Here is a 23,650-nt window from a genome sequence, read left to right as displayed (position 1 = left end):
GTAAATCACGTGCATTCTTGGGGGAAGACTGTCTCAGACAAGAAATAGCAAGTGCAAAGGCCCTGAGGAAGGGATATGTCTGGTGTGCTAACAGAACTATAAGGAAACCAGAGTAATTGGAGTGGAGTAAATATGGGAGTTGGGGCAGGAGATGGTGGTCATGGTGGTCTGAAACGTATATGCCCTTGAGGACCATTGTTAGGCTCTAGCTTTTACTCTGATTGAAGTGGACCTACTGGAGAGTTCTGAGTCAAGAAACAAAATGATCTGACTCATACTTTATTGAAGATAGAGTGTAGGATGCAAGGGTAAAACCAAGGAGTTAATAAAATGAAAAGTTCACCTCTCTTGTCTGCATATGTTTAATGGATATGAGCCAAAAATTAATGAGAGACAATAGCATGCAATTATCTGCAAACATACTGAAGTTGTAACTACACAAAGCTAAAACTGGTTGGAAGAGAGAATTAATGAAGCAATCAATTTATTAATCAACTGATAAAGCAAAAGTTGGTGAGTTTGAAAACATTTTAGACTAAGGTGATAAGCAACTAATGATAAAAAGTAACTATTGAAGATTGAGAAATTTCAACCTCTATTGCTAAGGAATAGATTAAAAAAAAAAAATCTCCCTCCTTGGCACAGTCTGGGTTGTCGAATTAAACAGGTATAGACTATGACCTTGAGATGGTCTCCTCACATGCCTTTCAGTCTCCTGCTTCTCAAGAGCTGGAAGTAAGGGAGACTTGAGTTAAGAAGAAAGCAAACAAACTCCCAAGAAAAGGAAGGGGGCCACAGTTTGTGTTATGCATAAATGTTTTTGTTTTCAACTTAAAATATTTGAATGATGGAAACATAAAAAAAGAGTTGGGTTTTCTCCAGGGAACAAAGAAAAGAGAAAAATAAAAATAATGAAAATTAAAAAAAATAAAAATGATGAAAGGTGAATTTAGCCTCATAGTCAGCCTTCCTGGCTGTTGGAATTATTAGGTTATGAAACAGAGCTCTCCCCATCTCTCCGGGGCCAGTTAGGCTTAGAACAAATTGAACCTGAAAAAGTGTCAAAATTCACAGTAGGAGCGCCCACTCAGAGCTCCATTTCTCTCTCTGAAGTAGGTTACTACATTCACCTAGGGAAATTTCTATTGAATTGTAATTAGGTGGCTAATTAAAAAGTGGATTATCAACTATATTAAAATATGCCAGGACGATGTGCACATCATTCATTCTTTAATTTAGGAAATCCACCTTTTCCTTAAAAAAATTCTCTCTGGGAAATTCCATGTATAATATGTACATTTTCTTTTTTCTTCTTAAATCACTTTTATTGAAGTAAGTCTAAGGTTTTTGCTTATTGAGGTTATGGATTATTTTGAGCTTTTTCTGTTAATAAAAAGCACATACACATCATAGTTACCATTCTTACAATGAAAATCAGTGGCTATAACAACCGTGAGGCAATGCCACTTCTCCAAAAGAAATGATAACTACCATTTATTTATTCACTGCTGATATATGTCAAATATTGCATGTATCATTTAATTTTCTCAACAATCCTGTGACATAACTTTCTGCCTATTAAACAGATGAGGAAACTGAGCTCAGAAAAGGCAAATTGTTCAAGGTCACACAGCTTGAAGATCATAAAGCTGAAATTCAAACACAGGTCTCTTTGACCTTGAAGGTTTTGCATTAAGCAAGAGTCTTCCCTTCCTACACTGTTTTAACATGAAGCTAAAACTATTTTGCTGCATTCAATTTATTTTAAAATTGGTAACATTTGTGTACCATATAAATAGTCAAGGTCTTATGTTAACCAGAAGGCCATATTTCCGTTTGTCCAGACAAATGATGTCCAGACATTAATTTATTTTGTAAAGTAAATGATCATCAGGAGACTTCCTGAGCCATTACTAACAGCAGGAGTTAGACAGACAGTAATAGTCACCTGGTACTGTAAGTTACTTTTTATTTGTCTTTTCCTATTTTTTTTTCTAATTTCTAAGAAAGTACAAATTAAATGCTAGCCCATGGACTTTGGTACAATCCTATCTGTGAGCTTGGTAGACTAGTCAAGCATTAAGTGGGTCAGTCCATTCCTGAAGGCACCTAAAAATTGGACAGTCCATCTGATGACGTAGCAGATAGGCCTGATTGTGCTAGAATGGGCTTACTGAATTGTGTGTAGTACTCAGTCTTGATACCATGAGGGTGATTTGGAGCTCCTTATCAAACAAATAATGACAACAATAACAATGTAATTATACTAATATTTTTTGAGGGCCTACTCTGTATCAGACATTATGCTCATTACATACATGACTTCACTGTTCTCTAGGGTTTCTCAGTCTTGGCACCACTGACCTTTGGACCAGTGGACTCCTTATTTTGGGGAGCTGTCCTGTGCATCTTGAATAGCAGCATCCCTGGCTTCTACTCCCCAAATGCCCATATTGCACCCACTGCCTCCAGTTGTGACAGGCCAAACCATCTTGAGGCATTACCAAATGTCTCCTGTTGGGAGAAAAAATCACCCCTAGATTAAAAGAATCTCTGTTTTACTTCCTCAATAATTTTAGGAGTTTGGTACTATTAGACTAACAATATTATTGATGAGGAAACTGTGGCTCTATGAGTTTCAAGTAAGATGCTCGAGGTCTCACAGCTAGTAAATTATAGAGCTGTAATGCACATATATTGCCTGCCTCTTTTGAAGGCTGTTAGTATGTGGTTCCAATTCACAAGTGATGATGTTTCCTCTTCTCCATCCTCTTCACTTCTATATCTTGTTGTGGGGGTGCGGCCCTGGGAGGGGGGAAGGCATGCACGTGACATAGTACATGGAACTTTTATTGTACCATGGCCTTTTATTTGGCAGATTAATTCCATTTTAATTGGAGTTCTGGAAACTAATGAAAAAAAATTACAAGTGTTAGATGGTCTGTTCTCAGGGTTTTTGAATCTGTCTAATTTAATTCTAACCAATTAGCATGCTATTATGGAGGAGTAATATGTTGAGAATCAATATTACACTAAACACTAATATTTTATTCAGTATTAAAAATTTATACACGTGGTAATACAAGTGCTTTATTTCTACTTTGTCTAAATGAGGAGAAATGCTTCCTTAGGGCGATTCCAACTACAAAGGAAATGTTATCTTCTTAGGATACTGTCAGCATTATGCTTTCCATGGATCATGGCTTAAATGAATTAATAAGACTTAATTGAATGAAATTTGCTTATTTTATTATAAAGTGTATGAATTTTAAAGTGAATCAAAAGTTGTTTTCCATTTTATACTTCTATCTCATGTTAGATGTCAACAAAAGTATATTATTGTCCAATATTGCCAAAAAGGTAAAAATAATTCATACTTATCCCAATTTTAGGATATCCTTCCTCTTTCTCTCCCTTGCTTCCTTTTCTTTCTTTGTCCATTTGGATATTCTACCCTTTTTTGATTCAGATATAACCTTAGGCTGGAATTGGTACCTAAATGTATCTGGGCCCTGCACTTTGTGACTTTTTTTTTTTTTTTTTTTTTACAAATAGTTTATTGTCAAATTAGTTTCCACATAACATTCAGTGCTCATCCCCACAAGTGCCCTCCTCCATGCCCTTCCCCCCTCCCCCCCACATCCATCAGTCCTCAGTTTTTGTCAGCATTCAAGAGTCTCTCATGGTTTGCCTCTCTCCCTTTCCCCCACCATTTCCCCCCTTCTTCTCCCCCTTGGTCCTCCGTCAAGTTCCTCCTAATCCTCCTATACGTGCAAACATATGATATCTGTCCTTCTCTGCCTGACTTATTTCGCTCAGCATAACACCCTCAAGGTCCATCCATGTTGCTACACATGGCCAGATTTCATTGTTTCTCATTGCCATGTAGTAGTCCATGGTATAGATAAACCACATCTTCTTGATCCATTAGTCTGTTGATGGACACTTAGGCTCTTTCCATGTTTTGGCTATTGTGGAGAGTGCTGCTATGAACATTGGGGTACATGTGCTCCTATGCATCAGCATTTCTGTGTCCCTTGGGTAAATTCCTAGCAGTGCTATTGCTGGGTCACAGGGGAGTTCTATTGTTAGTTTCCTGAGGAACCTCCACACTGTTTTCCAGAGGGGCTGTACCAGTTTACATTCCCACCAACAGTGTAGGAGGGTGCCCGTTTCTCATTTTGTGCCTTTTTTGCAAGAGGAACTAATAAGCTAGATAAACTGTAAACTGGAGAAACATCTAATAATCACCTAGCAATAGTTCAGTTAAGTATGATTTCAAAACCGGATGTCACGTTCAACTTTCCAGATTGTGCCCCTGGGTGCCTTTCCCTGCATCTGGCCTTGTCATGTGCTTTGGTTTCAGATCCTGGGCCCACTATGTGGATCTTGTGAGGCTCTTCCTGACTTCCCTTCCATCTACTTTTTCTACTCTCCTAAATTCAGTGGCAGTTTCAAGCTTCCAAGCTTGGGCAGCACTGAAAAATTTCTACAGTTTGAATCTAACAAAGGTATTTACAGTTGTTTTTTTTAATCATTTATGCACTTTAATTCACAACTTCTCAAATATTTGAAAACTAAGAGAAAACAACGCTTTAAAAAATATCTCTAACTTGTTGAATTATTATACTCTCTTCTTCAGTATTAGATTTAGAAAAGCTTTGCTTCATGCTTTAGTGATCTCCCAACTAGGTTGGCAAGATCAATCAGTTAATATGCACATACCTTGAAAAAACTACCCTTTGAGAAAAGGTTGCTTGTAATTCTAAAGGCATATTAGAAGTTAAAAACTAGCATGCAAAATCAAAGAGAAAAAAATTGAATAAATTAAGCTAACCAAAAAATTAGAAATTGGAAGTATGTTCAGCATAGTAATCACCATTACAAATAGGAAAATTTAAACTAAAAAAATAGTATTTAATGGGTTGACTTTTCTAAAATATTGATTGGATTTCACTAATAAGCATTTTATGCATACGGCTATTCTGAAAGTTTCTTTAAAAATGAAAGACTAATGCTTTAATGAGAGGTATTATTACATGAACATATTTGAATCTGGCTTATGAAAAATAGGACTTGAGAATTTAAAATGTGTGCATAAAATGCAAATAAATTTAATTAACTGAAAACCCATAAGACAGAACTTCTTCAAATAAGCAATTACTTTGGGGACTAATAGAGTAAATAGGATCCTGATTCATTAGCACAAATATCCATATGAGAGAAGGATCAGCAAATTTTATTCTTTAAGTTATTTATGCACACATGGTAATATCTCATTAATTTATGGCTTCAATAAATTTAAAATCTTTTGATAATTTGTTCATGAGCTGGGCTGATGTTTACCTTTGCTTTGCAAGCGCTTTATTTATAGGTAGATAATATATGATGTTTTAAACATTTATTTTCAATATTGCATGCACTTTTTAGACACAGAATAAACTATTTTCAGTGAACCTCAGGCACTTTACAAGCTCCTACATACATCCAATCTATATGCTAATAACAAAATGTTCATATGATTTATTATTACAGGTCTCCTTAAGGATTTCTACTTTGTAATGTTTTGTTGAAGTTACTACATGTAGTTTAAAGGATAAAAGCTACATTTATTTAAAAGTTATCTATAATTCAGTCTCCCCACAAGTTCACATATGCCTACCTCCCTAATTGTTAGAATAAATGAAATTAATTAATGAATATTCATAGCTATACATAAATAATTATTCCTTTAGACATGCATTAGCACATATAAAGAAAAATAAAATATAGTGAAGAGTGAAAATAACAGATGATTTTGTAGGTGGACAAAGTAGTGAACTGTCTCAAATCATTTTAAATCCTTCAAGCACAATATCCTAGTAGAAGAACTTGATAATGCTGCCCTTTCTTTAAAAACTGATTTTGCTCGTGTGAGATGAGTCAGTTCTAAATCACTTGTAAGGTGGTATGCCTTTCCAGTTTAAGACAGTTAGTGTGCAGGCCAAATGGGGTGGATGCTCTAAGCTAGGGCTTCTGGGATGAAGAGAAAGGCCACTGCACAGCAATGTGGCAGTTCTAAACCTTCCTTGTATGTGGCCATGACTTTTCAGAGTCCACACATAAGTTTTCACTAGAGAATTAAAAGCATATATAAAATGGGTAGAAGAGTTATGTTATTTTAATTATCAAAACTCATATGTCGTTCAAAATGACTCCAATTCTAAACCAGATAAAACATGTCAAACTAGAATTTATAAAAACCACAACTGAAATAAAAAAAAAATTGAAATTCTCCTTTTTACTGAAATATTATGAACACAAACCTGGATATTATTCATAAGTCATGCCACCTTCATACTAGAAGCCTTTCCATTTCTTTTGTGAATATTGTGAGGAAATTAGAAGTAGAGGAACGGCAATTCATAGTTACTTACCATACAAAGGTGGAAAATAAGCTTCAATTCCATTTTCATAACTTAATCAAGAATACTTGATGAGAGGCGTCTTTCATGTGCTTCTTGAATGTTATAAAATCTGGGGAGGAGATACAAACAGGGACTATTTCATCATCAAGAAGAAAACTGCTCAAAATAATACTAGTTTCTTATGTCAGTGATTAGTTTTCATCAGAATAAGAGCTATCCCAGCCAGCCATATGCCATGTACACATTGACCAGCTGCCCACAAAAGCTTAAGCCTCACAGGCTGAAATGACCACTCTGCCACTAGAGAAAGATGCCCCAGGGTTTTATCCCACTCAGTATTTGTCTGAATGAACTTTATGTCCTTAACTTCATGGAGACTCCATTCCCTCATGGCTCCAGTGGGAGTAATAAGACCAGCTAGTCAATGGGTTCTGACGATCAAATGAGATGATGTCTGGAAAAAACATTTAGTTAACAGTGAACGTACTTATTTATGCCCTGACTCTTCATCTTAAAGATTTGGGGTGACTTCCAAGAAGAATAATCATGAAATATTAATAAAAATAACAGGGTTGAGAGTGAAAAAGAAATGAAGTTCATATGCTACCTATATATTGGTTAACAGTTGAAATAATTGAAGTTGCCATTTGGATTTGAATTTCTTGGAAATTTAGGTAAAAGGAAAACATAATTTCTTCTATAACTCCTATTGTTAGGAGAAGATGCATTACTTCTCCTGAAGAAATCTTCCTGACCCAAAATTCATGGAAAAAATTTTCATGGAAAACAGGATATACAAACAGTGAAATTAAATCAACTATTTAACAAAAGTGGGAATGACTACCTACCATGAAAACTGAAGGGCAAAACAGTACTTATGCTTGGAGGTAGTTATTATTGCTATAAAATCATATTACTTGTAAAGACAAACATGAAGCTTAAGTTATGGGAATCTTAAATAAGAACCCACTGACTTCCAATTAACAAATCACCTGGCTTTCCTCCCTTGTTGTGGCTTCCTAACACACACACACACACACACACACACACACACACACACACACATTCTCGGTAGTTGGGAGGTATTTCCCAAGGAAGTCATTGACTGATGGTGACTCTCGGCCAGTCACTGCTCATTTGTAAATAGTGGGTAGAGCGGAGAGCATGAAGTGTGAAACTAGACGTGATACTGCCAGCTGCACAGCCCATTTCCTGGGGCCAATCCAAAAGGGAAGAAAGAACGATACAACTAAATGATTATATAGTTGAACCCTGAGCAATGCAGGGGTTAGGGATTGCTGACACGGCATGGTCACATATCTGCATATAACTTTTTTTTTTAACTTTTATTTATTTTTGAGACAGAGAGAGACAGAGCATGAGCTGGTGAGGGGCAGAGAGAGAGAGGGAGACACAGAATCTGAAACAGGCTCCAGGCTCTGAGCTGTCAGCACAGAGCCCGATGTGGGGCTCAAACCCACGGACCGCGAGATCATGACTTGAACCCAAGTCGGACGTTTAACCAACTGAGCCACCCAGGCACCCCTGCATATAACTTTTGACTCCCCCAGAACTTAATCCGAATAGCCTACTGTTGACTGGAAGCCTCATGGATAACATATGCTACCTGTATTACATAGTGTGTTCTTACAACATATGCTAGAGAAAGAAAATCGTTAAGGTTGAGAAAATACCTTCATAGTATTGTACTGTATTTATCAAAAAATCTGCATATTTGTGGACTGCTACATTTCAAACCCATGTTGTTCAAGGGTCAGCTATATAAATGAAACAAATCACAATATGATTCCTCTTCCTTGAAGCTTTTTCTTGGCTTCCTTAAAATCTCACTTCTAATCTTGTATGAAACGTCTCTCGAATTTTTCTTCTGGCTCCTCTTCTCCCTTCCGTAAATGTGGGCCTTCATCAAGGAAGCAATTTCATTCACACCCATGGCTTAAATGTCTTAATACCTTTTTTCATGCTTTCTGGGCTAGATCCTCATCCCTATCATCTCCAAAATTTGCTTTTCTTCCATACTTAAAATCATTGGCATTGTCCCTCTCCCTGGCTTGAACACCTGGAGTCCTCTTCATTCTACCCCATCTCCTCACCTCCCACACACACACCTCCAACTGATTATGACCACTTTGTGCACCAGAAGCTTGACTTCTCCTTTACATGTTCAAGGCCACTGTCATGGCAGAAATGCACCCACCATCCACCATCTATCTTCCACGCAGACAGTGGCCTCCCATCTCATGTACTCACTGCTTCCAGTCCTTGTTGGTTTCCAATTTTCCTGATGATCCCACTTTTCTTTTATGCTTCCTTCATGCTTCCCCACTTGCTTAAAACTTCTGACACTTCCAGTCACTGTAGGATCAAGTCTAGGACTCCTCAGCAGAGCTTTCCAAGATCCCAGATCTGTGCATTACCACTTTCCACACGGCCTTTCTAACCATACCAAACCATTTCTCCTCACTCTCTGGCTCCTCCAAAAAGTAGTTTCCTGCCACTGCGATTTTGCAGTGGCTCATCTTTTAACACCCAGTTCCAATATTAATTCTTTCAGGGATCTTCCTGAATTCTTGTGTAAGAATATATTGTACTTTTCTCTGACTACCCAAGGATCCTTAACTGCAACCTTACTACAAAATCCCATTTATAGTACTCTGACTTTATTTTCAATAGCTCTAAATAGAGCAGTGCCAAAGAACCCTCATATAGCTTAAAATCTAGTCAGGGGAAACCCACTTTATTCACATTTCTAACTTCCGTGGGGTAATATTCAATACCCCAATATGTGAGTGCTCTATAAATTATAGATTAGATGATCAAATAGCACATGAGAGGCTCTGAACATAGGGTTAAGAACACTATCCTAGAAGATATTTTCTGAAAAAGTGACATTAACAGAACTATCCAAATTTGGGACACAGAAGGAATGAAAGGAGAGAGGATGAGAAAAAAAAAGTACAGGTGGACATGTTATTTTCCTCTTTTTTAATCTTAACACAAACTTGTTTGATCATTTTATAGAGATCAAGTGAGGTTTATATCTGAGGGAAGATGTTGCATTTGTTTCAGCAAATCAGATCACAAAATATTTAGTCACTATGCATTCGAGAAATAGATCTTATGGCAGATCTCCCATCAGGGCTGGAAAATTTCTTCCTGGTGCTTATCTTAGCACCAGACACATGCAAGATATTTTAATATTTGTTTATTGAATAAGTGGTTGCTCATCCAGTTACCTCCCTCCAGCTGCCCTCCAGTCTCTCACTTCCCCTTTATAGCCAGACCTACTGCAAATAATTACCAATAGTCATCTTTCTTTTCTTTCCTCCCATTGGCAGCTTAAACTTCTGCAATCTGACCTTTGCCTCCTCACAGTGTTCACTGGCTGAGGTATTAACTTCCACTCTGCAGTCTCCCTGCCACTCCCCACCCCTCCCCCTGCCAATGGGCATGCTCAGACTTTTGTGTTGTAGCAGCAGGTGCAGGGAGAGAAGTTGAATTTCGCCTCAAAGAAGTTGCTGAGAATGTGCTGTACAATGTATCAGCTCACAGCCTCCTTCTATGACACAGGGATGCCAGCAAGTGGATGAGGCGAGTCAACACTGCTTCATGAATGTTTGGTTTATTTACCTTGCTTGTACTAGTATCACTGGATGGAGGGACAGGCAGCATTGTGCTCATAAAATTCCTTGTTCTCAGGTCATATTTTCTCTCCAGTTCAGACCCCAGGACCTCGACTTGTCTATTGTCAAAATCCACCTCAGTTCTGCTCTATAGTGGTCAACAGCATGTCAAAATGACTTTCTTCTCTATTAGTGCTGGCTCCCCAAGTATCATGTTAAGAGAGATGTAAAATATGAAATGTGAAATATTCTCAAACAGGCATGGCCACAAATAGAACTAGTTAGAACTCGATTTCCCATACATATCACTTAGTGATTTATCTTTATTTTAATTCAAAACAATTCTCTATGGATCAGTGTTCTCCACTCTTGCTAAATAAAACAAACAGTTCTCAATCTTCCACATTCAAACCAACTGACCATTCCCGCCCTCTTGAAATGAAATCCTGGCTCCCTTGCTCCCCCTCCCCCCCACATATGATCCAGCAGTTTCCTGGGTTCCCTTCTACTTCTCTCACTTTTCCTTCTTTCATCCTTTACAAGCTCATCCTTCACTACTTGGCTGCATGGATTTGAATTCCTTAAGACTTTGGTCCTAGCATTCTCTTCTACCACTCACTTTATAATCTTTCTCTAGGCAGTCATATCCACCTATGGATCACATCCATCATATCCACAACTATGGATTGAAGATGAGTCACAAGTTTATATCCAAACGGCAGAACTTTCTGACAAGCTCCACACCCATAATCCAATGTCTTTTTGCTCTGTCCTTTAATGTTTCCTGCAGAACTCAAACTCTACGTGTCCAACTGAACTTAGTATCTGCCTTTGCAAACTCATTCCTCCTCCAGTGTTCCCTGACACTTTGCACGGGCCCCACGTAAATATTGCAGAAGATGGCCTATGACTTTACCTCCTCTATGTCTCTTGAATCCGTTTACATTTTAGAAATCACCAGCATCTCATCCTTCTTTCTCTTGGCCATGCTACCAGTATCTCTGTACTGAAAATGTTCAACTGGTTTACATAACTTTTCCCCTTGCCAATCCATATTCTGCATTCTAGCCAGAAATATATTTTTGAAATACCAAATTGATGATGTAACTAATTATAATCCCCCATCCCCTCCCCCAACCTTCACATTCGTCCTAGGATAAATACATTTCTTCACTATGGTTAAAAAGTCTTTCATGGCGATGGCCCTTGATCACATCTCTAGAATCAAGCTGTTCACCTCTGCTCTCTGTACTTGATTTTCCTTCAGTCTCCCACATTGCTTCTGCTCTTTTCTGCTTTCCATGCATCATGGCTTTCCATCCCTTCCACGTCACGCCTTCTGCCTGTACTCCTTGTCTAGTTGACTCCTATGGTTTAGATCTCATTTTCCAGAACTTTGCGTCTCTTCTTTGTGGCATATTGAGAAGAGTTTCAGTTTCATACCTATTGGTGTTATCCTTTTATTGTAGGTTTCCCCCACCAACCTGTAGTCCTAACGAGAGCAGGGGATACCTGATGCAGTTCATTGTATCCTAAGAGCCCAACACATAGTGGGTACTCAGTAAAGTTGACTTTATTGAATGCATGTGTATAAAATGAGTATGAAAATAAACACATATAAATTCAGTGAGAAAAACCTACCCATTGCATAGCGTTTGAAAATTTTAAAGCACAGTATTGAGATCAGTAAAAGAGCATTGGGAATTTTTGGAGGCTTTAAGAAATTAAAGTAGGAGGGCTTCCGTTCTCACACAGATTTAGTAGTGGGTGGATGGGAGTGATAGGGATTTTTTTTTAAAAAATCAGGTACAAAAAGGTGGTTTTATTAAAGCTTGGGGACAGGATTCATGAGTAGAAAGAGCTGCCCTGGGATTGTGAAGAGCATTGTGTATATCTGGGAGTTAGGGGAGGTAAAGACTAGGGGAGTGTCCAGAAGGACATTCATTCATATGTTAAAGAAGACTCACTAGGCCTAGCTATTGTCAAGCTAAGGTTGATGGGGATTTTTTAAAAGAAAAACTTCACCTGAGCCCAAGCAACTGATTTTAGCATGTAAGAAGTATGCCAGAGTATGAAAGTAGTACTTGCCAACCCTATTCTTGACATTTTTGCTCCTGCATAGGTTGAACAAGAGCCATTGCAAGAAGAAGGGATGACAGACCAGGGACATGCTGGGGAGACAAAGGAGAGAAAAGGTTTCAAAAATGTTTTAGTCTCTGGATTGTGGATATTCTGCTGGTTATGCCTTTTTATATCCTTGCTTCTAAAATCCATGTCATTTCATGCAATATAATTGTCTCTGCTTCCATATGGCGACAGAATTCTAGCAACTATATCAGGATCTCAATAAATAGGCAAAATGAAAGTGTTGCATAAGTTGTTTTCCCTCAGTTACTTTCCAAATAGGAACCCCCCAATAATAAAACACAAATTTTGTAAATTAGCATAGTATCAGTTATGAATGTAATTTTGCAATTATGAGAGTAAAAACATCCCACAATGAAATAAGAAATGCCATCTGATTTCAATTTAACTCAAAGGGGGAAAAACACATTCCATTTAAGAATGACAAATAAAGCTGTCAATGTGATCCATTTATAGCCCTTCAGAGAATGCCACAAATCCACATAATGTTCTGAGAAGCTAGTTATTGTATTTGCTCTCTCAGAGAGGGAAGACGTAGAAGTCCCTGACAGACTGTTATCCGAGGAAACTAAGGTTAGGGGGAATAACTTACATTAGTCAATATCCTAGGTGCAGATGCCTTAAAGGGTAGAAAGAGAGCTTCAGGCATCTTACTTAAATCGTGTGCAGCAGAAGAAAGGGTGAGGTGCAAGGAGTGATGGGGTATGAGACAATGGAGAAAGCTCTGTTTTCCTTATCTGTTCCCACCCCTCCTCCTCACAGTGTTCTGTGAGGGTCTTGCTGCCCTAACGAGGCCTCTTTCTGCAAGGCCTACTAACAAAAAGTACAGAAGGCCATTACATCTTAATCATAAATGTCCAAAGTGCCCATTATTTGTGAACATTTCTTATGGGTTACTTCAAGCTCAGGTACAAAGACACTTGCCATAAACAAATGTTGGAAATATAATCACCATTCCTTATTATGATACTGAACTTGCTACTTTTAAGAACCAGTTTGCTGTTAAATACACATACAGGTATTCATATTTAAGTATATATAAAATATGGCCCTCTGCAAGACATAACTGATTATATTTTTCTCCACATTGGCTGCTAAAAAACTGAGAACAACATTTGTTACTATCTTCTAGCAAGAGTGTTGAATTTCATGGCATAAATTTTGAGTATGAATCTCTCTCCTGGCCCCATCTTACGTTCTTAGCCTTATTTTTTTTCCTTTGACTCATTTTTTCTTACCTATTGGAAATATATTTTATATTGCTGTACAGTATGTATTTTTATTAGCCTTTCTCTATAAGCCTTAAATCCTTTCCAGCATATAAATAAAACATTCAACCTTTATAGATAGCCTTTTTTTTCCCCTTTGGAGGGTTGCAAAATTTTCCCAAGGCAACATATAATTTATTACTACAGATGCATGAATATTAACACATTGGGATTCATCGTAATTATTTTTTGTGATATTTAGTTTAATATTTCAGTTAAATTTTGTTAGTATTTATACATATACTTTTAAAACTGGGATTCCTCGCCTGTGCTCCATGGACTCAAATTATATGCAAAATTTGAGCATGTAAAATTTTATTAATGAGGTATTTCATGATTTTAATCCAACTCTGAAAGGTGATTTTGACCCAAAAGATTAAAAAAAAATTACTGCTCTGCAATGGAATAACTATAGAAGACCAGATCTTGGTCTTCTGACATTCAACTAATAGACAGAATACTCACTGACTACCTACTAAGTGTCTGGCACTGTAATAGATACTCAGTAGCTATTAGAGCAGTAAACAGCAGTAAAAAGGTAGGCTTGACCTCTGACCACAGGGCACTGCTGGTCCAGTGGGGATGAGACTAGACAATAAAAAAATGAACATAAGCAAGCAATATCTGAGGGGATAACATTTGAGATGGAGGAAGCAGCTAATGTGAAGACCTTAAGGGAAATGTTATAACCCATAGGTCTTCTAGGAAATATGAATGGTAGATTTCCAAATTCACTTTCAGTATTTCAGTCTAGAAATATTAGACTAATGATCTTATGCATGAAAGTTAGAAGTCTTTTCCTTGTTTTCATTCTTTTAGAAGTTAAAATTCCTAATGTGAGGGAAATGTATCCTCAGAAGAAGAACATGATATATTTTATTATACACAAAATTCATTCAATAAATATTTGGGTCTACCATCTTGAAGGCACTATGGGACATGCCCTCAAGGTGCTCAGCACAGATCAAATAAAATATAACTGCCATACATGTAACTATAATGTACCCTAAACCAATCCTGTATTGTTCTGTACTGTAGGTTTATGAGCCAAGTAAATTCTAGGGCCCAGACGCTTTAATATATAGTTTGAAACCCAAAGCTCTTTAGAAAGGCACCAATCACCCTGTAAAAGTTGAAGATGGATGAGTTGGAGAAAGCAACACATAGTGAAAATTGGGATTAAAAATTCTTTGAAATAAGAACCCTGTACTCTGTGGTTTGGAAAATGCTCTATATAGTCCTTACTGTGTAAATCAATAAATTAAGATGTGACTAAAGATCATAAATATCTCTCACATTTTTAGATGTTTTCCTGAAATAAATTCTTTATGCGTATATTAAATAATATACTAATAAGATGATGACAGCACTGAGGTCACAGAATTCTATGTGATGCTTAACTGTGTACCGGAAACCATGTGAGAACTCTTTGCTTATGCTCTTGGAGGTAAGTGAGATTATTAGTGCTGTTTTACAGATTGGGAGAAACTGAAGTTTGGAGAAGCAAAGCGATTTGGCCACAAAGCTAGTCACAGGAGGCAGTGGGGATGGGAAACTCAACGGTCTGACCCCAGAGCCCTTAGGATCCCAGTCAGCTCTGTGGAGGCAGATTGCTTCGTGAATTATTTCTGACAAAGTCATCTGCTTTGTGGTTTAAATGGCTTTGGGGAGCAATATTTTGAATGATTAGTCTGAGCTTATCATGTGCAAATTAATTTAAATATTATCCAAAATGATATAGGTAAGATGGCAAATCTATTAAGAGTAACACATGCAATTAAAAAAAGTTTCCTTGATTTGGGATCAGAGTACATGATTTAGATTGTCCTTAATATTCCTTCTTCTAGGAAAAAATAATGAAGAGTTGAATGAACTTATTTTAAAATCCTCAGAAGTACAAACATTATTTTACTAACTTGTTTCTGCCTTCACAATTTTTGATAATGAAATTTTAACTCAGAAAGGGAGATTTTAAAGCTTTATCGAAATCCAGATCAAATAATCATTTTTCTCTTGTTTTACTTCCCCTGAAACCACTCTTGCAGACTGCTGGGTGACCACACCCCTTTCAGTAATAACAAGGGCAGTAGCAGCAGGGGTAGTAGATAACAGCCCCGGGGATCTCTGATTATATTAGATTATATTATCACATATCTATGCTGTGTCACCCACTGTGCCAGCACCGTACAACTTCATTTTATCCTCACTACAACCCATTAGTAGCTCCTTTTATTATTCCCAATTCCCAGTTTAGGAGATGGGGGCCCACAGAAATTGCACACATATGGAAGGCTTCCCAGCTTGTTACTGGAGGAGCTTACACCAGCCAGGCCTGCTGACCCTAGAGCCGAGGCTGCCTACAATTTCCCTCTATGATCTCCCTTTGTCTGATCATCTTCCCATCCCTAACTGACACATCAGTAGGGACACAATATTTCCTAGAATAGGCAGTCTAAGCCCTTTAGAATTTAAGGCTATCTACAATCTGGACTCTAAAAACCAGTCCAATCTAATTTCTCCATATTCCTTACTAAATACCCTCCAAGCCTCAGAGAACCTGTCTTCTGTGAAAGCTTTAAGAAGTCTCTTAAACCCACAATACAGATAAATTCTCCTGGTCTTAACAGCCCAGTTCACATTCCACTTTTCTAAGCTGCCTTCCAGACTCACTAACCTGAGTAAGTAGTCTGAAGAGCTGACCTCTGCTGTCTACACTGCAGATGACTCTGATGCCCATAAGGGCTTTGGCAGCCTGGGGTCCATGGAATACTGTGAGCATTCTGTTGGAAAGTGCTCTCAGGACCATATTCAGGGCTTTTCTCAGTTTCTCAAAGCTTAACAACCCCTCAGCATTATCACCCCCCCCCCCCCAAGATCTGGAAACTAATGTTATTAAATGCTAATGTTCACTGAGAAAGGCTGCCAGATTTAGCAAGTGTAAATATTATATGGGACATGCCTATACTAAAATGTGATTTGTTGTATATTTGAAATTCAAATTTAACTGGGCATCCTGTACTTGATCTGCAACCCTGTCCTTGAATGTTTTGTGGGTATTAATCTTATCTCTCTACTATACTGAATGTAGTCATCTAGAGGGTGGGGGCTTCATTATTGCTCCACAAAACTTAACACTTAACTCTCATTGCTAATTACTGATTTACTTTTGTGGTCCAGTAGAAACATTTTGGAACATTCCAGATTTGGGGCCAGTATCAAATCTAGTAACTATATCATGATTACATGGCTTTGGCTATAAAGAAACAGATTCCCGTCATACCCAGTGTGCTGTTTGCTAGACTGAAACACATCAAACTCTTCCCCAATTACCCTTGTTTAAAAAAAATTTCTCTTATAAGGAATTGGGGAAAATTCAAAACATACTAAAATTATTATTGGAACTCAAAGTGAGGTCTTCAGACAATTTGATTGAGAAAATCTCCAAAGGTGTTAAAAATGCAGTTGTCTGGGTCCAATCTCAGACCTATTAATTCAGAAATGTGCAGAAAGGCTCTAAGCAATCTGGGTTTTTAAAAGCCTTCCAGATGATTTTTATGCCCTTTAAAGTTTAAGGACTGCTTTTTTTATGGGATGTAATACTCTAGCAAGGATTGCTTTTTAAGTTAGAGAAGAAAAGTTATTTTAGTCCTTAAAAACAAGCCATCATCATTTGGGGTTCAAAATATCAATCATCTTTTAAACGTATCTTGAATCTATCACGGTAGTGGTTAAGTGCTCAGCACTGTAATTCTGCCATTTGCAGCTCTCCAGCATTTAAACAGAACTGGTAAACTAATGATAGGTATTAAAAGTCTGCCTGTGGATCATTAAAACAGTAAATGAGTTACTGAAATTTATACAGGCCATACAAAATTTAAAACTTAGATGATCTGAAGTAGAATGTTCTGCTGTGTACTAATGCCGCTGTCCAGGATGGGTATGGGAAACCTAAGCCTCTTTGGAATTTCTAGGGGGAAAAATTGTCATTGCCTAAAGCTCCCTACTCCTGTCCCTGAGGTTTTTGACTTCTTGGTGAAAGGTGTGCTAGTTTGGAAGTCAGGATATAGCGGTTCCATATTTTATGTTCTATGTCCTCATGAATAAAACGATGGTTTGGACCATTGGTTCATCTCCAGTGGCCTTCTAAACCCAAGTTTTATTATAATTCTGAGGTTTAGTTTTTCTGTTGTAAAATATGGGGGTTGGACCATGTGCAATATGTCCACTTGTTCTGTGTGTCCCAGGGTTGTGTTGCTGTCTCCTTTACTGTACTTGGATCCCCATTCCTAATTTAGGCTGTAACAGTGTAAGATCAGTGATACTCCATTTAGGTTTTCCCAGGGATGGAATGATATACTGGCCATTAGCACATGTCCTTTGTAGGAAATAATTATTCATTATAGAATTATAATCATATTATTTATAATTATTCAACATACACTCATTGATCACCAGTTATGTGCTATGGGTCACTGTGGTAGACCTTGGGAATACAATAATGGAAAAAGTCAGACAAGAAGAGCTCTGGTCACATGTGGCTTATAGTCTGATGATGGGAATGATGGCGGAGAAGATAAAAACACCAACCATATATACGCTGATGTGTAAATAAAATAAATGCAGTTGGTTCTCAGTTTAGAATTGATTACTAGGCCTGAGCTAGAAAATGACAGAAGAGTATTTGGGAAAAGTCTCTTGGAGGAGGTGACATTTACTTGGACCCACAGGAAGGATAAAAGACCAAGGAGGGGATTGAAAGAAAGAGCAGGGCAGGGAAAAACATATTCTGGAAGTCCCTGGGAGAAGCAGTTTATGTGGCTGGCATCCAAATATCCTTTCCATATCTGAGAGATCATTTAATCCAAAACTAGAGAAAGGAAGTCAAAGGCCCAGAGGTTTAAGGTCAAATGGCCAGACAGTCAATGGGAGAACTCTTCCATGCCTCAGTCCAGAACATAAGCCCTTCTTAGGATCAGTCTCACAATGCAGCAGGAAGCACCACAATGCTTTGCTTCAAATCCTGGCTCTTTGATTGTCCCTGGGGACCAGGGCTTCTTTGAGACTCAGTTTTCTTTTGTGTGAAACATGGATGACATTTGCTGCATCAGGGATTTAATGAGATAAAGTGGCTCAGTGCCTGGTGTATCATAGCTGCCTGATAAATGCAAACTCTTGATTTTTCACCTAGTGACTTCCACCCATACCGAACTGTTGGAAAATAAGTAGGTCAGAGGTTGAGTTACTTGGATAAAGGAAGAGTGCTGGCAGAGAGGAAGTTCTGGAATACTGAGCTGGGGCCTGTTTAGCAGCTGTCCATCTGAGAGCTGAGTGAAGAAAATGAGAAGAAAAGGTCACTGAAGGTGGGAAGATGTCAAGGAAAAGTATCCCCAATTTCATGGTTTTGCTCACAGCTTAATCTGCTAGTGGTGAATCTAGAGTTGCCTTCATAAAACAGCAAAGGCCATCCTTAGTAATATTTATACTTAAAATTAGCATATAAGAAGCAGGTTTTACTTTAGGAGACCAGTAAGCAGAAAAACGACATGCTTTATTATTAAATACATGCAAAGAGAAAAATGTGATGTTAACATATCACTCAATCCATTGGGAACAAATTAATCTAATTAGATTATTAGATATTAAAATGATTGCTGGATATTAAAATGATTGCTCGTATTAAGGATGCTTAAAAACCAAGCCCATTATATTGGAAGAATGAATAATTTATCCAAGTAACTATGAAGATTCTTTTCACTGTGGACAAAACCACAGATTGAACTTCAACCTTAAAATACAGAGAGGCATATTTTGTGGATTAAAGTGGACAGCTATCTATAAGGCCACAGCATCTGTTTGCTCTCTCCTTAGAATTCCCCAAAACATAAGGGAATATTTATGGTTCAGGCACACTTGAACCAGGGCTGAATATTTCTTAGTTTCAGAAGTTCACTGGGTCCCTTTCCCCCCAGCCATAAGGTAAGTGCCATTCCAAATATAACTTTTTGAAATGCTGCTTACTTTATGATTCTCTGTCAATGTTGTCTTATGGGAGAAATTTTATTTCAAAGTTTCATATGATGTGAATTGAACTCATTATTTTACTCCAAACTCATTGTTTAATTGACAGGAAACATGCATTCTAAATCATCTTGTATGCATGGCAGAAGCAGCTACATAAATTTAACAATGGGTGGATTATTACTATTTTGCATATTTATGGAGTTTTATATTCAGGAAGCATTTTACAAATCTTTTATTAGTTAATCCTTACACTTACGAGTGAGTCTGACAGGTGGTAAACAATGCTTTGAGTTTTAAATTGTCAATTCGTGAAAACTTTAATGGGTATAAAAATCTACAGCACTCTTCCTTGCTCCCAAACTTGCCAAGAGCGCATTTTTTGATACTTTTCTCCTCTCACCTGAGACCAAGGCTAGAGGCCTGGAAGCAGGTTCATGCTCACCATAAACACAAATATTACAAAAAGGGAACAGGCCAGATGGCCAACATCAGGGGAAACCTCACAAGACACCAAGGAGATACTGACAGCGCTCCCAACAAAGCCGCACCCCAGTAATAGAGCACATAAAAAGACACATAAAGAAGCAATTTTTCTAAAACCATACAGTAAATTTGGTTTTCAGTTCTAATGATGCCATACCTACCGTACTCACTATGTAATGCCGTCATCAGTTCTCTTAAGATGAATGCATGTATATTAAATAAATAACTCAAACTAAGAGAGTCTGTATTTTCTTTTTTTCAAAAAGTCACAAGCTAAAAACACTAAGCTCCTTTGAACACTCACTTCAAACTTTTAGGGTCCTGCAATCTGCCCCTCCTCCAGATACCAGAAGGTGTTGGAGAGAAGGGCATGAAAGCCTAAAGCCGCTGTGGATCAGAGTCTCATTGTTGACCCAAACCGTTTACAGCCTGGGGCTTTCAGAGCTAACAAACCAAGAAAAATCAATCACGCATCACCTGAGGGCTGGACACCAGGAGCCGCAGATGCTGCACCTACTTTCTGAAGACTCCAGCTTGGACACGTCCTGCCCAGATTCTAATCTCTTCCGACCGAGGGATAGGGACTCTATCCTTCTAATCCTTCAGGCCCCCAACTCCGCCTGCCTGCGGGGGGCGGGAGAGGAGGGTGAGAGGGTGAGAGAGAGAGGGAAATAGAGAGAGAAAGCTGGACAGTTAGGGTGCAGGGTGCAGAAAACACCCAAAGTATCTTGGAAGCTAGCACCCTCTGGGGCCCTGTGCTTTCTCAGTGCAGCTGCGAAGCTGTCAGGAGGTCACTGTAAGGTAACCAGGTCACCCCCACCCCTTTCAGGGGTGCAAAGGGATGCTCCAAGCCCTCGCGTCCCCCGAGTAGGAGGATAATAGGGGTGCACGCACAGGGGGACCCTCTGAGGAACACCTCCCACCCAGGCGCGTCCCTCATCTCCCCCTGACGCGGCTCCGCCCCGCCCGCGCCGACTCTACCTGCGGGCGCCGGAGGCGCGGCGGCGGCTGCTGGCGGTGCGGCGGGCGGCGGGGCGGGCGCTTGGGCTATGTAAGGCCGCCTGACCCCACCCCTCCCACCTCGGGCGCCCCCCGCCCGCCAGCCGCCGCCCCGCCCGGCCACCTCGCTGCGGCCCGCCGCCGCCTCTCCGCGGGGCGGGGGCTGCGGGGCCCTCCCCACCCTCGCGGCCTGCGGAGACTTTCGGGCGTGGCCCTGGGCCGCCCCCGCTGCCCCCACGACCCGGGCTGGCCCCCTGCGGCTCCGGCTCTCAAGGTCTCCCCCCTCCCAGCCCCTGCCAGCCGAAGTGCGTGAGGCCCCGCCCTTGTCTGCTCAGGGCTTGGAGGGACCCCGCCCCAGTGTCGGCGTCCCCACCACCCACCTCCGGGACTCTCGTGGGGCGCCCGTCGTGAGTGGGGCGACTCCTTCTACCAATGGAGGCCAAGTCTGGGAAAGTTTCTGGCGGTGTCAAGGGTCAGCGTTTTCTTGTCGGGACGTTGTCTAGCCAAGAGGTCGAAACCCAGGCGATTCTATCTGCGGTGTCTGCTGACATCACAAACTACACATCACTCTGTGTCGTGTTGGGTAGTTTACACGAAGACTATCGTTACTGCAGCCGTCTGCACGTTCGCCTTTCAAAACCTCAACCGAGTGACCTTTCAGCAGAAGGGTTAAGGAACTTATTTTTTAAATAAAAAGTTAATGCTGGAAACCAGTACATTACATACTAGCTCTGTCCCAAGTTCCAAGTATTATCGCGTCTGAATAATTCCAAACTTTTAGTTACCGGGATTACATAGGCCAGTCACTACCTTGCATCCCCAAATCTCCACAACTTTTCCTCTCTTTAGTCTTCTTTTTTATTTTCCTTGCTGTATGGAAGAGTGGTGAAAATGAAATGCAACAAAAACAATTTGAAGAGCTTTTAACAGCTGGCATAAAAGTTTATGGGAGACACAGCCTGCAATCATTGAAAATAAGATTTGAAAATTATCTGTAGACCTCACTGTTCAGTTTTGCCTTTTTGCTTGAGTTTGAATTATGGAAGGCTAGTGGTATGTATTAATTTTTAGCAGAAATAGTACTTTTCTAAGAATTATTCAACAGATGAAATGTACAATGTGGTTATGATGTCAGATCAGGGTAAAACTCCATTTACAGAAGAATGTATTAACCAGATGATAGGAGACACACCCTTTTGGTGTAGTACAATTGGTTTTGTCTTCGAATTTAAATACTAGAAAAAGGAAAGCTAGAAAACATAGAAGCTCTATAGTCCTACCTGCTATCTAATGAGGATATTGCCTTCTTAGCATCCCTATTTCTTTCAATTGCTACTTATGAGATATAATTTCAAGATTGCTCAAAGCTTTGGATATTCATTCATAAGTATTGATGAGGATTCAAAAACTTCCGACTCTGATCTTGGTGCAGGTGATGTAAGGGTGATCTAGATAGATAGATGGAGGTCCTACCTTCCAGGAGCTCATCTTCTTATGGGGGAGAGATAGCTACTAAATAGACAAGTGCAGACATAATTAATTGCACCTGTGAAAAGGAGTCCTAGGCAAGGATAACCTCCAAATGGTCTTTTAGATTGCTGTTTTGTTTTGAATCCTAGAATTATTTCAATGCTGCAAAGATTTTTTTTTAGCTACCCTTTCTTTCATATCTCATATTCAGTTCATCAGGAAATCCTGATAGCTCCAGCTTCAGAATGTTTTCCAAGTCTAACCCTAACTACCCCTCTTCCAAACCAGCATTGCCCCTTTGGGTTTCTGAAAATCCAAAATTGGATTTCTGAAAAAAGCTCTATGCTTGTCTTGCTGCTCTCAGTCTTGCCCCGATGGTCTATTATCCATGTAGAGTTTTGGATGACCCTTTAAAAGTGTGTGTATTAGCTTGTGCCAACCTCTGCTCAAAAACCATCCCATGGCTTCCCATCACTTTCAGTCACTTTCCATCATGACAATTCAAACTTGACCTTAACCACCAAGGCCTTACATGTCTGCCACCCCACATCTCTCTACCTCCTTCTCCATCACTGTCCCTTCCCCAGCCCTGCCACCCTCACTGGCCTTTCTGCTGTTCTTTCATCCCTCAGCCTCCTGCCTGTTGGTCTTTGAGCTTGAGACTCTTCCTCTAAATATTCAGAGGCTTGCTCTTCAGTAACATCAGATATTTTCTCCCTTGTCCTCATGTCAGAGAGGTAATCCCTGACCACCTGTTCTAATATAATATACATGTGCGCACATGCATGTGCATGCACACACGCATACACATGCATATATTTATTGTTTACTGTGTCTTCTCTAGAGTGAGAACAACTTGGTTATAGTGTCATGCACGTAGAAGACACAACATAAATATTTGTTGAAAGAAAGCATATAAATTTTGTTACAGACTGAATGTGTCTCCTCAAAATTCTTATGTTGAAACTCTAACCTCCAATGTGACCATATTTGGAAATAAGGACTTTATGGAAGTAATTAAGGTTAAAGAGGTTGTAAGTGAAAGGCCCTGATCTGATAAGATTAGTGTCGTCATAAGAAGAGATACTGGAAGGGTGCCTGGGTGGCTCAGTTGGTTAAGTGTCCAACTTTGGCTCAGGTCATGATCTCATGTCTTGTGGGTTCGAGCCCTGCATCGGGCTCTGTGCTGACAGCCAGCTCAGAGCCTGGAGCC

At 39.3% G+C, this 23,650-nt stretch overlaps 1 protein-coding gene across 6 annotated transcripts in view; it reads right to left on the bottom strand.

The window, feature by feature from the left end:
- Positions 1 to 21,452, bottom strand: part of RHOBTB1 (Rho related BTB domain containing 1) — a 120,699-nt gene extending 99,247 nt beyond the window's left edge. For 2 of the 6 annotated variants that reach the window (XM_039250492.1, XM_039250501.1), the window contains exons 1-3: positions 21,348 to 21,452; positions 20,446 to 20,592; positions 6,417 to 6,516 (exon numbers count right to left, since the gene is read on the bottom strand). The gene's annotated coding sequence lies outside the window, so the exon portion shown is untranslated. Of the gene's footprint in view, positions 1 to 2,364; positions 2,515 to 6,416; positions 6,517 to 20,445; positions 20,593 to 20,949; positions 20,994 to 21,347 lie in introns of those variants that run through there. The other 4 variants (XM_039250497.1, XM_039250494.1, XM_039250496.1 and 1 more) reach the window with 4 other exon arrangements.
- Between the last annotated feature and the right edge of the window lie 2,198 nt (positions 21,453 to 23,650).

This window comes from Hyaena hyaena, unplaced genomic scaffold, assembly GCF_003009895.1.
Source record: "Hyaena hyaena isolate Hyena2069 unplaced genomic scaffold, ASM300989v1 scaffold_371, whole genome shotgun sequence".
Taxonomy (NCBI): Eukaryota; Metazoa; Chordata; class Mammalia; order Carnivora; family Hyaenidae; genus Hyaena; species Hyaena hyaena.
Note: the sequence above shows the minus strand (reverse complement) of the source record. Positions and strands in the feature narration are given on the sequence as shown.